General features: G+C 51.8%; 1 protein-coding gene across 3 annotated transcripts in view; it reads left to right on the forward strand.

The window, feature by feature from the left end:
• The window catches only part of EYA3 (EYA transcriptional coactivator and phosphatase 3), an 860,742-nt gene that overhangs the window by 675,375 nt on the left and 169,199 nt on the right, over nucleotides 1–16,168 (forward strand). The gene's annotated exons all lie outside the window — the stretch shown is intronic.

The raw sequence follows: 16,168 nt of genomic DNA on the forward strand, positions 1-16,168 counted from the left end.
CTGCATACATTCGGGGACAGTTGCCTCTTGACTCCCTTGTGGTCGCAAATGCCCGCAAACGGGCGAACTCCCAAACAACGGGTGAAGCTCCTCCCCCGGACAAGGAGTCAAAAGTGCTGGAGGCAGGGGGAAAAAGGGTAGCTGCGCAGGCTGCCAATTTCTGGCGTATTGCCAATACACAGGCACTATTGGCACGTTATGATAGGGCGCATTACGACACCCTAGAGCAAGTTTTACAACACCTGCCTCCGCAGTTTCAAGAGGCTACCAGACTGCTTATAGAGGAGGGAAAACTAATCTCTAACGCAGCCATAAAGTGTGCACTTGATGCCGCAGACACAGCAGCTAGGGCTATTAATACTAGCGTCATGCTGAGACGACAGGCATGGCTCCGCATATCGGGGTTTAAACCGGACATCCAAACAACCATACTCAATCAGCCCGTCAATCCTGATAGACTGTTTGGTCCTGATGTTGACACCACCCTCGAAAAGATTAAGAAAGACAACGAAACTGCTAAGTCTATGGGGGCCCTACAATCACAACAGTTCAGGGGCAACACTTTTCGTCGCTCAGGTGCACGTGGAGCCACCAGAGGACAGATGGGTCAACAGTCACAGTTCTCCAGAGGTGGAGCACAGTCCTCGTACCCCAAGCAGAACAAAGGGGGTTATCGAGGAAACAGCAACAAGGGGCGTGGCAGAGGAAACAACAATTCCCGCTCCTCTGCCCCAAACAAACAGTGACTCTCTGTCACTGCCCCCCGACCATTTAACACCTGTCGGGGGGAGACTCCAGCAGTTCCTGCCAGTCTGGACAAACATCACCACAGACAGGTGGGTACGACAACTTGTCCAGTACGGTTATTGTCTAGAGTTAAAGTCCACTCCACCCAACATTCCACCAAGGCAACGGCCTATGTCCGCAGAGCATTTGCACTTATTGCAGCAGGAAGTGGTGGTGATGCTGCAACAAGGCGCAATCGAGCTCGTGCCAGTGGAGGAGGAAGGCACGGGGTGTATTCCCTGTACTTCCTTATTCCAAAGAAGGACGGATCTCTCAGACCCATTCTGGATCTGCGTCCCCTCAACCTGTATATACTGTCAGAACATTTCCATATGCTTACACTGCAACAGATTCTTCCCTTGTTAAACCAAGGGGACTTCTTAGCAACCTTAGACCTCAAGGATGCATATTTCCACATTCCACTACACCCGTCCCACAGAAAATACCTCAGGTTCACTATACACGGCAAGCATTACCAGTTCAAGGTCCTACCCTTCGGGGTGACCATAGCCCCAAGAGTGTTTACCAAGTGTCTGGCGACGGTAGCGGCGCACCTCAGGAGGCGGAACATCCATGTCTACCCCTACCTGGACGACTGGCTCGTTCAAGCCAAGTCGGAACAACAGTGCGCCGCGGACATGTCAACTACCATTCGCCTCCTTCACGATCTGGGCTTCTCGTTGAACTACCCAAAGTCGCATCTTCAGCCGGCACATGTCCGGCAGTTTCTAGGTGCGACGATCAATACCCTGACGGCCATGGCTCAGCCAAACCAAGTCAGGATAGACAGCATGCGGTCTCTAATCCAAAAGTTCAAACCACAACACTCGCTTCCAGCGAGAGTGTTCATGCAGTTGATTGGCATGATGGCCTCCTGCATCTTCATAGTCCCTCACGCAGGTTTACATATGCGTCCGCTCCAGGAGTGCTTAGCAAATCAGTGGACACAGGCTCAGGGACAATTAACAGACCTAGTGTTGGTGACCAGTCGGGCATACGACTCTCTGCATTGGTGGACTCCACACAACCTTTGCAAGGGCCGACTGTTCCAGGACCCAGTGCCACAGATTATCCTGACAACGGACGCATCTCTCCAGGGATGGGGAGCTCATCTGCTCACTTACACGGTGCAGGGACTATGGACGACGCAGCAACAGAAGATGCACATCAACTATCTAGAACTGATGGCAATCTTCATGGCGCTCAAGTCCTTCAATGTACATCTGTGCAACAAGGTAGTGTTAGTCCGGACGGACAACATGACCGCGATGTACTACATTCAAAAGCAGGGGGGCACACACTCGCCACAGCTGTCTCATCTGGCTCAGAGCATGTGGAAGTGGGCCATTCAGAGGAACATTTTCCTCATGGCAGAACACCTCCCCGGCAAGGACAATCAGATGGCGGATCTGCTCAGCAGATACAGCCATCAAATGCACGAGTGGGAGTTACACCCCTCTGTTCTCCGACCGTACTTCCAGCAGTGGGGTCATCCGGAGATAGACCTGTTTGCCACAAACGAAAACGCAAAATGCCAACACTTTGCCGCCAGGTTCCCTCACCCGCAGTCGCAGGGGAATGCGATATGGATGAACTGGTCAGGCAGATTTGCGTACGCTTTTCCGCCAGCCCCTCTGATCCCGCTGGTGGCAAGAAAACTAAGGCAGCACTCGATGACTCTCATCCTGGTTGCTCCAACGTGGGCGCGCCAAGCATGGTACACCACGTTTCTCGAACTCTCGGTGGTGCCGCATCAAAGGCTGCGCCTCACGCCCAGACTTTTGACGCAGAACCATGGAGACATTCAGCATCCAGATCCGCAACAGCTCAACCTGGCGATCTGGCTCCTGAAGTCCTAGAGTTTGGATACCTTCACCTACCTCCAGAATGCATGGACATCATCAAGGAGGCAAGGAAGCCGACTACCAGAGCGTGCTATGCTGCAAAATGGAAGCGTTTTGTCATTTACTGTACAGCCAATGACATCAACCCACTAGATGCATCTATCCCTAACATCATTTGCTATCTGTTGCATCTTTACAAGTGCAATCTAGCGTACACGTCCATTCGGATACATCTATCCGCCATAGCAGCTTATCTTCAGAACAGGCAGCATCTCTCAGTCTTCAGAGTGCCTGCCATTAAAGCTTTTCTTGAAGGCCTGAAACGAGTCATTCCCCCAAGAATACCGCCAGCTCCGGTGTGGAACCTCAATGTGGTCCTCACCAGGCTGATGGGACCACCTTTTGAGCCATTACACTCATGTGAACTCCAGTTCCTAACGTGGAAAGTAGCTTTCCTCATAGCTATTACATCACTGAGGCGTGTTAGTGAGCTGCAAGCGCTCACAACCCAAGAGCCATTCATTCAGATTCATCCAAATAGGGTAGTACTGCGTACTAACCCCAAATTCCTTCCGAAGGTGGTGTCACAGTTTCATCTCAACCAAACTATTGACTTGCCTGCATTCTTCCAAAACCCACAAACGGTGGCGGAGAGAATGCTTCATACTTTGGATGTCAGGAGGGCGTTGATGTACTACATTGACAGGACACAACACTTTAGGAAAACAAAACAGCTATTTGTTGCCTTCTCGCCACAGCACAAGGGCAACCCAATTTCAAAAGCAGGAATAGCCAGGTGGATTGTTAAGGGCATCCAAATCTGTTATCAAAAGGCTAAACGCACCTTAACGATACCCCCAAGGGTGCACTCCACACGCAAATTGGGGGCATCTATGGCTTTCCTGGGGAACATTCCTTTAGAAGACATTTGCAGAGCAGCCACGTGGGTTACACCACATACCTTTACAAAACACTACTGTGTTGATGTGCATTCCAAACAGCAGGCGGCTGTAGGACAGGCTGTTCTCAAAACACTTTTTCAAGTTTCTGCAGCTGGCACGGGCAACCGCCGCTAATGGAGGGACTGCTATATATTCTATGCAACAGATATGAATTTAGCAGCCCACATGCCTCGAACTGAATATGCTACTTACCAGTATGCATCTGTTCTTGGCATGTAGGGCTGCTAACATTCATATCGCCCACCCTCCTCCCCGGTGCCTGTCGCAGCTGCAGACATATTCTTGCATTCAATCATTAGCATGGACATCCTTTACACTATTTCACTCCATCTCTGCCACAATGGCTAAAAACAATCTGGGGATGGAGCCGATACCCATGCGCACTGTAGTCCAGGGGAGGAGCCACCTATCTCAGGATACTTCGAAGACTCTTCCAGGACAACAATGTGCGATCATCCGGACCCAACACTAGGCGGCGATCTAATGCAACAGATATGAATGTTAGCAGCCCTACATGCCAAGAACAGATGCATACTGGTAAGTAGCATATTCATTTTGTGCCAACAGCTCGGGTCCGGAGAGCTGCCTCAGTCATTTATTGATCAACTTTGCCACCTTTTTAAGCTTTGCTCCCTGTGTTCTAGGACATCAAGTCCCCGGCAAAAACCCTCGGGCATCAAGCCTTGTGGGGGACTGCCACAGGCATGTCTGAGTCGGATCCCCACGTGGTTTCTCTCTTGTGCCTGGGGTCAGGGCACAACCCCATAGACTGCGTGGAGTGTAAGTTGATGTACCCGAAGACTATTCGAGACAGGACGATGAAACATCTGGCAAAACGGCAAAAGTAGGCTCTGCCTACCTCTTCCAGCACACCTCCCCCTAGAGCCTGGTGGTGCAGGTCTCAACCGCAAAGGTTACTGCAAGTGCATGCACCGGATTGGGAATCCAAGAAGCTTGAGACCTTTGGAAGGCACTTCTTTTCTCCCACTGACCTTGCCCTGAGGACGGTGAAAATAAATCGCATGTCTCTTGGACCTATAGTCCCATGCACAGGGGGATTTATAGTCCCATGCACAGGGGGATTTAGTTGCACAGCTGCTAACAATGCTGTCCCAGAAAGGCCACGCCATCCTCAACCAGGCGTTGGAGGACGGCAGGGATGGAACAAAATTTGCCATCTAGGGCCGACTGTACTCCATAGGCTGCCTGGGTAGAGCAACGGCATTTATGGTAGCGCTGTATCCCCATACCTGGTACAGTCCACTGGGATCTCAGGGAATGTTCAGTCTTAACTGATTGACATGTCCTTTGATGTCTCCCTCCTATTTAGTGACAACACCGATTAAGCACTCGAGCACTTTTGTGAGAGCAAGGTTGCTGCCTGATGCCTAGGCCATTCCCTCTCGACCCGACCGCAACAGCACTTTTTTGCCCCTGCTGTGGATGTAGAATGAGCAACTTTGGGCATCCTCCGTATCAGCCGTAGCCAGTCCAACAGCCTACCCAGTCCTTTCGAGGACATGGCTGCAGAGTCCAAAAAGGACACAGGAGCCAGTGACAGCGTGCTGCCCAGTTCCCTCCCCTTCAGCTGTCGCAGCCCCTTTAGCTTGCCCTCCATACAGCACAGACATTCTGTTGCCAGCAGGATCAGGCACCATCTGCCCCAATGGTCAACAATTACATCAGAAACATGTTTCAGACTGTGCAGAAGAGGTTCGCCCTACAGTTTGTGGAAACACTTCAGGCTCTTCCACCATCCCCAGAACGGCTGTCTGAAGACCATCTCTCCTTACTCAATCAGGAAGCTCAGACTCTTTTGACCAAAGGAGCCCTTGAAAGGGTGCCTGCGCCAGAAGTAGGATGTGGTGGTTGTTCCTGCTACTTTGTGGTGCCGATAAACATAAAGGGCCTCTACCCTATACTAAATGTGTGCCCTCTCAATGCCTTCCTTAAAAGAGAAATTCAAGATGCTCATGTTGGCTCAGGTTCTATCTTCCCTGAATCCTGGAGTCTAGAGGGTAGTGCTTGACCTGCAGAATGTGTATTTCCACATCTCTGGCCCACAAGCTTCACCTGGGTTTCATAGTAGGCAACTAGCAATTCTGGTGTACTGTGCTCCACTTTGGCCTCACTGGTGCCCCTCCGGTGGTCACAAAAGTGATGGCCCTGTTGGTAGCTGATCTGCGAAGGTTAGAGTTTCCAGAATTCCCCCTATCTCAACAGCTGGCTGTTGAAGACAGGCTGTAACCCAGGCAGTCATTACCCAGTTCCAGACTGCTGCGAACCTTCTGCATGTGCTTAAGTTCCTTATCAACATGCCAGAGTCATACCTGATACTCTTTTTTCTTCAGTCACAGTGCAGTACTGCGCCTATCCTTTGGTTTGCGAGTCGGGAATATTCAAGCTATGATTCTGATGTTTGAGTCTCTACCCTGGATTTCGGTGAAACTGAGGCTGCTGGGTCTCATCGCCTCCTCCTGGTACAACATGCCCGATGGCATATGCAGGCTCTACAGTGGGACCTGAAGCCACAGTGGGCGCAGCATCAGGGCAATCTTTCCGACCTGGCACAGATATCGGTAGGGCACTAAGAATGATATGTAATGGTGGCTGAAGAAACATCATTCGTCAGTGCAGATCCATCTCTCTTCCCTCACCCAGAGCTCGCAGTGGTGACAAATGCGTCACTCCTGGGTTTGGGCAGCCGTCTGGGAGAAGTGGAGATGTGGTGCCAGTGGACGCTCAGCACCACATCTTCTTGGAGTTTAGAGCAATCTGCTTGACATTGAATGCCTTATTTCCATCCATTTCATTCTGGGCACCATTAATGGTTATTTGTAAACCATTTTGTCTGACTTGTGACTGCTGCAGCAACCCTCCCTGTCTAAGTTACTATTTGTCACTCCGTTATTTAGGGGTTTGCAACATTTGTTCCCGCTTTCTCCTATTGTGTTGCCCCAATGAGACCTTAATTTGATACTTACTTTTATCATGTGTTCTCCCTTTGAGCCCCTGCGTAGTTTCCCTTTGCGCTCTTGACACTTGAAACCGTGTTTCTGGTAGCCATAATATTGACCAGGAGGCACAGTGAGCTTCAAGCTGTTGGTCCCACCCCAATACCCCAACTTCTTCCCTGACATGCTGGTCCTTCGGACGCGGGCCTATTTACTCCTGCAAGTGGTCCCTCCCTTTCACATTTGCCCGAGCAGTGCTCTGCTGCCGTTCTACAGTCAGCCTTGTTCATCCAAGGAGGAGAGGCTTCATTGTTTGAGCCCTGTCGTTTATATTGATCGCACCAAAGATCATTGCGTGAACGATCAGCTTTTACTTGGGTTGACTGCAGAGGAGAAGGATACAGTTGTACGGAAACAAACCATCTCCAGATGGATAGTACGCTGCATAAAATTCTGCTACACACTGGCGAAGAAGCAACCTGCTGTGGACTTGTGGGCTCTCTTCAACAAGGCCAAGGCTGCTACTACTGTTAGCTCGTGGGATACCTGTCCTGGACATCTACCAAGCTTCCACATGGATGTCCCTCTAAACGTTCATGAAGCACTACTGCTTGGACAGTCGGGTCTGCTAAGATGGGTATTTCGCCTGTTCGGCCTTCCAGACCGTTTTGGTCTAAGCCAGTTCGCATACCCACCTCCAGGGAGGTATTGCTTGAGTATCGATTTTATGGTGAGGAATCTGTGGTTAGAAGTCTCAATCAGAAGAGCAAGTTGCTTATCCTTGGTAACGCTTTTTCTAGTAGCAACTCTAACGGCCAATTCCTCAAAGATCCTCCCTGCTCCGCGAACTGGGCTATTTACCTAAAAGATCCCTTTAGACACTGCACATTGGTCAAAAAGGTAACCTTGATGTTCGAGACATATGAGCTGCAGATCTCACACTAAGCATTGGATCCCCATCTGGTGTGGGGTCGGATGATTGCATGTTGTTGTCATCTTGGAAGAAGTCTTTATAGTCACGAGATCGGTGACTTCTCCCTTGGACGATAGTGCGCATGGGCATCGACTCCATCCTTAGATTGTTTTTTTCCACCACTGGGTTCGGATGCAACTTTTCCGCTCCTGTTTGAAATCTACTTCTAAGTAGTTTGACGCGTCAAAAACGTACTAAACTCTTCTGAACAACTTTCGACATCAAGAACCATCGACTAAATCTCATCAGCTCGATTCCGGTCGTCGACGCGGGCCGTTGGGCCTATCCAAGCCATGAGGCCTACAGCTCATGGAAAGGACGCCATTCAAGAAATGCCCCCAGTGTGGAGCAAAATTCCCGCTCAGTGACCATCGCAAGGTCTGTAACCTGTGCTTATCACCAGAACATGAGTACAGCTGTCCAGCCTGTGCATCCTTTCGATCCAAGAAGAGTATTCGAGATCGGAGGGCCCGTTGACAAATCATGCAGAGATCATCTTCGACGAGGGTCCAGATGTCCCTGAGGAAGATTCTGAAGATCTCGAAATTGTATCTGGGGCAGACGACTCTGATGACTCAATACCTTCGGGTACTACTGCCCCTGCCCCAATCCCAACATCCTAATCGAAGGCAAAGGTCAACGCTCCGCTTCCGGGACCCAGTCGCAACCGAAAAACTACTTCAGAAGCCCCGCCTTCGAGCTCGGCTCCGAAGAAAATACAAAAGCCTTCTGGTAGCTCAGGACCGAGCAAACCGCATGTGCCGATACCACCAGCTCCATCGGCACCGAAAGAAGTCCCGTTCCGAAAATAACTCCAAAACCGTCGACTCCGAAAGACAAACCGGCTCCGCACATAACAAAGCCAACGCTTCCAATCCAACGAAACCAGGTTCGGCTCCAAAGCCAAGATCTTCGGAGCCAAGACCTACGCCAAAAGACTCTGCCACGACTCCTAAGGCTAAGGACAGAGAAAAGAGACAACCATGCTCGGAACCGAAAAAATCAGCACCGAAAGCGGTTCCTGAAGAAGAGGAGCCTTTTCACCCTGATCCTCGACAGAAAAAGATCTATATAGACACAGGACATGTTTCTACTGGGCCACACAGAAAGAGGAAATTAGATACAGCACCTCCACCTCCAGTGCCTGTAAAGAAGGACTCTGCCACATCACCTATGCACCCTTCTCCTCCTATACCGCACTCTATTCCTCCTCCTCTTCCTTCACCTCCTCAAAATTCTCCTCCTCATTTCTCACCACAACATACACCTCTTCATTATAATGATGATGATATGGGGGAAGGGAATGACCCAAATGACCCTTTTAACTACCCAACAGATCCACCTGGCTGAGATTACCCAATCCCACCAGATGTCCCACAGGATGTACCAGATATTCCTGATCCATACCTCCTCCAGAAGATAATATTGGGTTTGGACACTCACTCAATAGATCTACCATCCATCATGGGGTCACAATGCACTCAAATGAGGCAGAAGAAGATTTTCTACTTGACACTTTTGAGCAATCCCAAAAGTCAGTGCAAATTTTACCTATGATCAAAGGAGCATGCACCAGAAGTGTCTAAAGACCCTGTACGTGCTAGGATCATAAACCCCAGAATAGAAAAGAAATATAGGCCTGCTCCTGGGGATACCGCATACATAAAAGGACAGCTACCTTTAGACTTACTAGTCGTTTTCAACGCTAGAAAAAGAGCAAACTCCCAAACATCAGGTGAAGCGCCACCTCCTGATAAGGAGTCACAAATGATGGACGCTTCAGGCAAGAGAATAGCTGCCCAAGCAAGTAACACATGGCGCATAGCTAATACCCAAGCCCTCCTCCCAAGATACGTCTGAAAGAAACAGGTTAGTGTTAGATTCCTTACCTTAGAATATCCCCAGGCGTCAGACTGGATCCGGAAAGTTTTCGTGAGCAGTACCCCTGCGCGTCGGTAGGCATCTGCGGCTCCGTGTCCGTCGTCGGCGTTGTGATCGCCGGGATGATGTCGGAGTACTTAGACTCCGCCCTCGCGCGCTGATGTCAGTTCTTCTTTTTTACGCGCCAGCAAGCACATATCCTGAAATAGTCATTTTTTGACTAGCTTTTTTTTTGGATCTGTTTTGGATCTCTTTTCGAGTCGACTTCGACTCCTGGTGCCGCAGGAATGCCTGGCTTCAAGCCATGCGACACCTGTCACCGCCTGATGTCGGTGACCGACCCCTACCGTCGGTGTCGCTACTGCCTCGGGCCGACCACGACGACAAGTCAGGCCCCGACTGTCGGGCCTTGACCTCGAAAGCTAGGCGGGAGCGGTCCAGTAAGCTACTCTAGATCCGGCAGTCGGCTCCGCGCAGCTCAAGGTCCCGGTCGAAGAGGAAGTCGAGGGACCAGTCGCGGAGCCACAGTCGCCGCCGCTCGTCAAGCCATCAGCACTCGTCGGGCTCCAAGTCCTCCGGTAAGTCGAGGCACTCTAAAAAGAAGTCGAAGAGACGGCATCGCTCTTTCGACTCCCCTCGCCGCTCGCACGACGCGGCTGAGGGTTCGAGTGACACCACCCGTGCGGCTCCGCCGGAGCCGTGGGCGTCTCATCCGGTCCCTGGGCTGCATGCGACGCTGGAGGTGATACGTGATTTCTTCGTGGCCATGAGGACTCTTTTCCCTCCGCCGAGGCCTGTCGGTGCTCCTTCGGGCCCCGCAGACCCGACTAGGGGCCCTGGCAGGCTGGCGGCTTTGGCCCCAGCGCCGTCGGGTGCTTCGGCTCCGGTGCCGTCGTCGACTTCAGTCCTGACGCCGCAGGGCCCGAGGGATCCAGGCCTGAATCTCGCTTGGCGCCAGTTGACCTCATGACTCCTCTGCTGGCGCCGACCCTGATGGTATCGCTTCCGGCGCTGACTTCCGGCGTCGACCCCAGTTTCAGTCCCGGTCCGGCGTCAGCGCCGTCTCCGGCGTCGATGAGTGAGGCTTTCACCTACGAGTTAAGTCAGGACTGGGCAGATGAGTTGGGGGAGGCCAGTGGTCTGGACACTTCGCCCGACACTGGTTTCATCTCTCCTCCCTCTGTTGCTACGGAGGAGGATGCCACTTATGGTGTGGTGTTGTGCAGGGCAGCCAAGGCCTTGGCTCTTGAACTCCCTGTTGCGGCCGTGAGGACTAATCTCCTCACCGAGGTGCTTCAGCCGCCAGTAAGCTCTTTGGAGCCTCTGCTGCCGTTCAATGAGGCCCTCACGGACGTTCTGATTTGCACTTGGTCCAAGCCCTCCACAGTGCCCCCTGTGGATAGGAACATCGCCCGACGCCACCGCCCGGCTCCGGGCAACCCTGACTTTCTGTCCGTTCACCCCACCCCTGAGAGCCTGGTGATCCAGGACTCTTCATCCCAGACTCCATTCCCAACTGCCCCTCCAGAGCAGGAATCCAAAAGGTTTGATCAGTTTGGGAAAAAACTTTTCTCCTCATTGAGTTTGGGGTTGCGGTCTATCAACACCGCATGCCTTTTGGGCCATTACACCCACTCTTTGTGGGACACGGTTGCGGACATGGTGCCTCAGTGTCAGGAGGAGGCCCAGACACGGCTCGCACAGGCACTTGTCGAGGGGCCGGATGCAGCACGCTACTCCATCAGATGTGGACTTGACACCACGGACTTCCTGGGCAGAGCGATTTCCATGACTGTGGCGATCCGTCGCCACACCTGGCTGAGGTCCACCAATTTTTCAGGGGATGTCCAGGCCACGCTCATGGACATGTCCTTTGATGGCCGTCGCCTTTTTGGCGACAAAGTAGACAGTGCGTTTGAGCGTTTCAAGGACTCCAGGGCTACAACCAAGTCCTTGGGCCTGTCGGGCCAGCGCCAGCAGACCTCTGCTTTTCGCCCCTTTCGTGGCCAAGGAAGGGGCACCCCCTCACATCCAGCCAGCCACAGGCCACAGAACCAACCTCAACGCGGACGTGGAACTGCCGTGGTGGTGCCTGGGGACAAAGGCAAGGTCAGTCCACATCCTCTCCTTCCGCATCCGCCTCAAAGCCTTCCTAGTCTGAGCTTTCAGGCCCATCACGTCGGACAGTTGGTTGCTGCAAATCGCTAGAAGGGGCTACTCCCTCCCTTCCGGGGCGACTTCTCCAGCCATGCCACCGCAGTACCACCGCATGTTGGGGGATCACTTGCAACTTCTGCAGGAGGAAGTTATGGCCCTCTTGGCCAAGGAGGCCATTGAGCGCTTCCTGGGCCAGAAGTAGGACGTGGTTGCTACTCCCACTACTTTCTGGTACCCAAGAAGGGCAAAGGATGCCTACTATCTTGGACCTCCGGATCATCAACGGCTTCCTCCGGAAGGAGAAGTTCAAGATGCTGACTTTGGCTCCGGTCCTGGCTGCCCTAGACCCTGGAGGCTGGATGGTAGCGTTGGACTTGCAAGATGCATATTTCCACATCCCCGTCCTGCAGGCCCACCGGCGCTACCTGCGGTTCATGGTAGGCCGCGAGCACTTTCAGTTTATTGTGCTTCCTTCCGGCCTGATCAGTGACCCTCGGGTGTTCACGAAAGTGATGGCGGTGGTCGCAGCTCATCTGCGCAGATCAGGGGTTTCAGTCTTCCCCTGTCTCGACGACTGGTTGTTGAAGGCAGGCTTGCCACAGACAGTCGTCTCCCACCTCCAGACTACGGCCGACCTCCTGCACTCGCTGGGGTTCTCCATCAACGTGCCGAAGTCACACCTGTGCCCCTCTCAGAAGCTCCTTTTCATCGGAGCGGTTCTGGACTCTGCGCAGTTTGGGGTTTATCCTCCCGAACAGCGGGTTTGGGATATTCAGGCTCTGATTCTGATCTTTCAGCCTTTAGCTCGAGTTTAGGTCAGGTTGACACTGCGGCTCCTGGGGCTGATGGCCTCCTGCATCCTACTGGTGCATCACGCCAGGTGGCGGATTCGAGCTCTGCAGTGGGACCTGAAGTTTCAGTGGGCACAGCATCAGGGCAACCTGTCGGACCACGTCCTGATCTCGCAGGGCTCTGCGAGTCAGATGCAGTGGTTGCTCACAAACTGCGATTGGGTCAGCGGCAGATCCCTCTCCCTAACTCAACCGGAGCACATAGGGGTGACTGATGCGTCCCTCATGGGATGGGGGGGCCACATGGGAGAGGTGGAGATCAGAGGCCTGTGGTCTTCAGCGGAGTCCCGGCTCCATATCATCCTTCTGGAGCTGCGGGCGATCCGACTTGCACTGAAGGCATTCCTTCCCTCTGTCCGGGGAAATGTAGTGCAGGTGTTCATGGACAACACCACTGCCATGTGGTACTGCAATAAACAAGGCACGGTGGGGTCGTGGACCCTTTGTCAGGAGGCTCTGTGCCTCTGGACATGGCTGGAACACCAGGGCGTCACCCTGGTGGTTCAACACCTGGCAGGTTCCCTGAATGCCAGGGCGAACAAACTCAGCCACCGGTGCATGATGGATCACGAATGGAGTCTGAACTTGGACGTGGCGCAAGGTCTTTTTCAGCAGTGGGGAAAGCCTTGGTTAGATCTATTCGCCACCAAAGAGAACACGCAATGTCATCAGTTCTGCGCGTTGGAATTTCTAAGAGACGCTTTTTGTCGCGAGTGGAGCTGCGGTCTGTTGTACGCCTTTCCGCCTATACCACTTCTGCCCAGAGTGCTGAAGAAGATCAGGCGAGACCGGGCCCAAGTCATCCTTGTGGCTCCCGACTAGGCACGGAGATACAGGTATCCCGAGCTACTCAGCACGTCAGTCGATCCCCCGAATCGTCTGCCTCTTCAGGAGGACCTTCTGTCGCAGCAGCAGGGGATGGTCCTCCATCCGAACCTGTCCAGTCTCCACCTACATGCGTGGAGATTGAGCAGCGACAGTTGAATCCATTTGACTTGCCTCCTAAAGTCTGTGATGTGATTCTGGCAGCCAGGCGTCCCTCCACAAAAACGGTATACGCCTGCAGGTTGAACAAATTTGTGGCATGGTGCACAGCAAAGGCTGTGGATCCACTTTCTGGCCCCCTTTCAGAGATTCTCCTCTTCCTTCTTTCTCTTGCCCAGCAGGGCTCTGCTCTGGGCACTATCAAAGGCTATCTCTCGGCCATTTCCGCCTTTTTATGGCTTCCTGATCACCCTTCTCTTTTCAAGTCCCCTGTTGTAAATAGATTCTTGAAGGCATCACACACATGTTTCCTCCTGTTCCCTTCATGATGCCTCAGTGGGACTTGAACCTTGTACTGACTTATCTGATGTGCGCTCCCTTTGAGCCACTTCATAACTGTCCTCTTCGTCTTCTGACTCTTAAAACTGCATTCCTGGTTGCTATCACCTCTGCCAGGAGAGTGAGTGAGCTCCAGGCTCTATCTTCTAAGACTCCTTTCCTCTGTCCATACGGACAAAGTTGTTCTGAGGACTCGTCCTTCTTTCCTGCCCAATGTGGTTACGGCCTTTCACATCGGGCAGTCCATCACCTTGCCCACCTTTCCGCCTCCGCATTCCTCGAAAGAGAAAGAGAGGCTCCACCGTCTGGACCCAAAACGTGCGCTCTCATTTTATCTAGACTGCATGCGCCAGTTCCGGGTGGACGACCAGCTCTTTGTTGGTTACGTGGATGCTAAGAAGGGACGGGCGGTGCACAAGCGAACCATCTCTCGGTGGGTCGTTTTGTGCATCAAGGTATGTTATTCCTTGGCGAAAAAGGAGCCTCCTGTTGGGCTTCCACTCGGGCCACAGCGGCTACTACTGCCCTGGGTCGGGGAGTCCCCTTGCAGGACATCTGTCAGGCAGCTACGTGGGCCTCGCTGCACACGTTTGCTAAGCACTACTGCCTGGACAGCCAAGTCCGGAGAGATGGCTTTTTCGGCTGTTCCTTTCTCCAGGACTCTCTGGTGTGATCTTGGTTCACAGACCCACCACCGGGGTTGGTATTGCTGGGGTGTCTTTTCTAAGGTAAGGAATCAAACACTAACCTGTTTCTTTCAGATGCACAAGTTACTTACCTTTGGTAACGATATATCTGTAAGAAACAGTTAGTGTTAGATTCCTTACCGCTCCACCCATCCGCCCCGTTCGGCGAACCGATATCTAGGGTTAAGGCCCTAGTTTCATGGCACCAGTGTAGTTTTCTTGCATGGCTCTGCGTTCCTGCCGCGAAAGCTATGTACAGAACTGACGTCCGCGCGCGAGGGCGGCATCTAAGTACTCTGTCATCCTGGCGATCACGCGGACGCGGAGCCGCAGACTGTGCCTACCGATGTGCAAGGGTACTGCTGACGAAAACTTTCGGGATCCAATCTGACACCTGGGGATATTCTAAGGTAAGGAATCTAACACTAATTACTGTTTTTAACAGATATATTGTTACCGAAGGTAAGTAACTTGTGTGACAGGGCTCATTATGATCAGCTAGAAACACTCTTACAGCATCTAACTGACCAATATAAAGCACTAGCTAATGACCTTATCCAAGAGGGTAGGCTAATTTCTAATGCTTCCATCAAGTGCGCACTTGATGCAGCAGACACTGCGTGACTACGCATCTCAGGCTTTAAGCAAGAGGTGCAAACTACAATATTAAATCAGCCATTTAACCAACAGCAGCTTTTTGGCCCAGCTGTAGACACTGCACTTGAAAAGATGAAAAAGGATACTGAGACTGCCAAATCTATGGGTGCTTCGCAGTTCGCACTCAAGCAAGAGACTCCTTTCGTCGCTCCTTCAATAGAGGAGGCTCCAAACAAGCTGGAGCTGACAATTTAGCTTACTTTAAAAACAATAGACAAACATCCTCCAATAGAGGATATTTTAGAGGAGGCTATAGAGGCAATAACAACAAGGGGAGAGGGAGAGGTAATAACAATCGAACCTCTCCCACCACAAAACAGTGACTTCCTTCAGCTCCCGCAACAGCATTCCACTCCTGTAGGGGGGGAGAATAACCCAGTTTCTACCTGTCTGGAATTCCATCACAACAGGCAACTGGGTAAGACAAATTATCCAGTATGGCTACTGCCTATAACTCCCAGCTACCCCTCCACATATACCACCCAGACAGCGTCCAATGTCTACAGAACATCTTACCCTGCTCAAACAATAGGTTCTATCACTGCTTCAAAAGAACGCAATAGAAATAGTTCCATTACAACACCAAGTGACAGGGGTTTACTCACTGAATTGCCTAATACCCAAGAAGGACGGGACACTACCAATTCTCAACCTCAGGCCCCTCAATCTGTATATACACTCAGATCATTTTCATATGATCACTTTACAACAAGTGCTCCCATTGTTGCAACAAGGCGATTTCCTTACTACACTAGATCTCGAGGACGCCTATTCCCCATTCCCATACATCCTTCTCACAGGAAGTATCTAAGATGTGTACTAGAAGGATAACACTATCAGTTCAAAGTCCTTCCATTCGGGGTCACACCTGCACCAAGAGTGTTTACAAAGTGCCTAGCAGTAGTAGCAGCACATCTCAGAAGGCAACACATCCATGTCTTCCCATACCTAGACGAATGGCTCATTAAAAGCCAAGTCATTCAACCAGTGTGTCCAACACACATCTCAAACAATCCAAACATTGCACGACTTAGGGTTCACAATCAACTACACCAAGTCGCATCTCCAGCCCTCTCATGTACATCAATACCTAG

This window comes from Lissotriton helveticus, chromosome 3_1 (genome assembly GCF_964261635.1).
Source record: "Lissotriton helveticus chromosome 3_1, aLisHel1.1, whole genome shotgun sequence".
Classification (NCBI taxonomy): domain Eukaryota; kingdom Metazoa; phylum Chordata; class Amphibia; order Caudata; family Salamandridae; genus Lissotriton; species Lissotriton helveticus.